The 805-nt window shown below is 49.9% G+C and overlaps 1 protein-coding gene across 1 annotated transcript in view; it reads left to right on the top strand.

Moving 5' to 3' along the window:
• LOC105547537 (nodal modulator 2) overlaps positions 1 to 805 on the top strand; it is a 77,515-nt gene that overhangs the window by 56,642 nt on the left and 20,068 nt on the right. The window lies entirely within an intron of this gene.

Genomic DNA, 805 nt, shown 5'->3' with positions numbered 1-805 from the left:
CCTCGCAGAGTCGTTGCAGGCAGGTAATACCAGCAGCTGCCATTGTTAGAGCTGTGATTGCCGTTACCTGACTGTGAGTGGTGATTGTAGACAGAGGATGACCATTTCTGGCTGCCTGGGAAGCCACGGCACTCCTCCGGTGTAATTCTGGTCCATCATGACCTTCACCCCTCACTTTTAAACCATGCCTAGATGTGGCTGCTGAGGTTCAGTGTGATTATCTTGGCAGAGCCCTGGCCAGTATTACTTCAAACCCATGATGAAGGAGTTCCGGTTTGAGCCGTCCTCACAGATGATCGAGGTGCAGGAAGGCCAGAACCTGAAGATCACCATCACGGGGTACCGAACCGCTTACAGGTAAGTGCCCCAGCCACCCGACTGTCTTTCAGGGCTGGGCTGGCAAATCACATTCAGGCTTCTGTTGCCTGGAAACGCATCCCAGGCTTCACGTTGATTTTACCTGGGAGGCAAGGGAGATGAGATACGTGGGCAAAGAAATTTTGACTGCTGCCCTTCTTTCCCAGTCTCAAATTTCCTATTTTGGAATTAGCTTGAGAGAGTCTGTTGAGTTGCTAAAAGCTTTTATTTATTTTTATTTTTTGAGACAGAGTTTCACTCTTCTTGCCCAGGCTGGAGTACAATGGTGCATTCTCAGCTCACGGCAACCTCTGCCTCCTGGGTTCCAGCAATTCTCTTGCCTCAGCCTTCTGAGTAGCTGGGACCACCACCATGCCCGGCTAAATTTGTATTTTTAGTAGAGATAAGGTTTCACTTTGTTGGCCAGGCTGGTCTCGAACTCCTGACC

The sequence above is a fragment of the Mandrillus leucophaeus genome, unplaced genomic scaffold (genome assembly GCF_000951045.1).
Source record: "Mandrillus leucophaeus isolate KB7577 unplaced genomic scaffold, Mleu.le_1.0 Scaffold390, whole genome shotgun sequence".
Taxonomy (NCBI): domain Eukaryota; kingdom Metazoa; phylum Chordata; class Mammalia; order Primates; family Cercopithecidae; genus Mandrillus; species Mandrillus leucophaeus.
The sequence above is the reverse complement of the archived record's forward strand: the minus strand, read 5'-3'. Positions and strand labels throughout refer to the sequence as shown.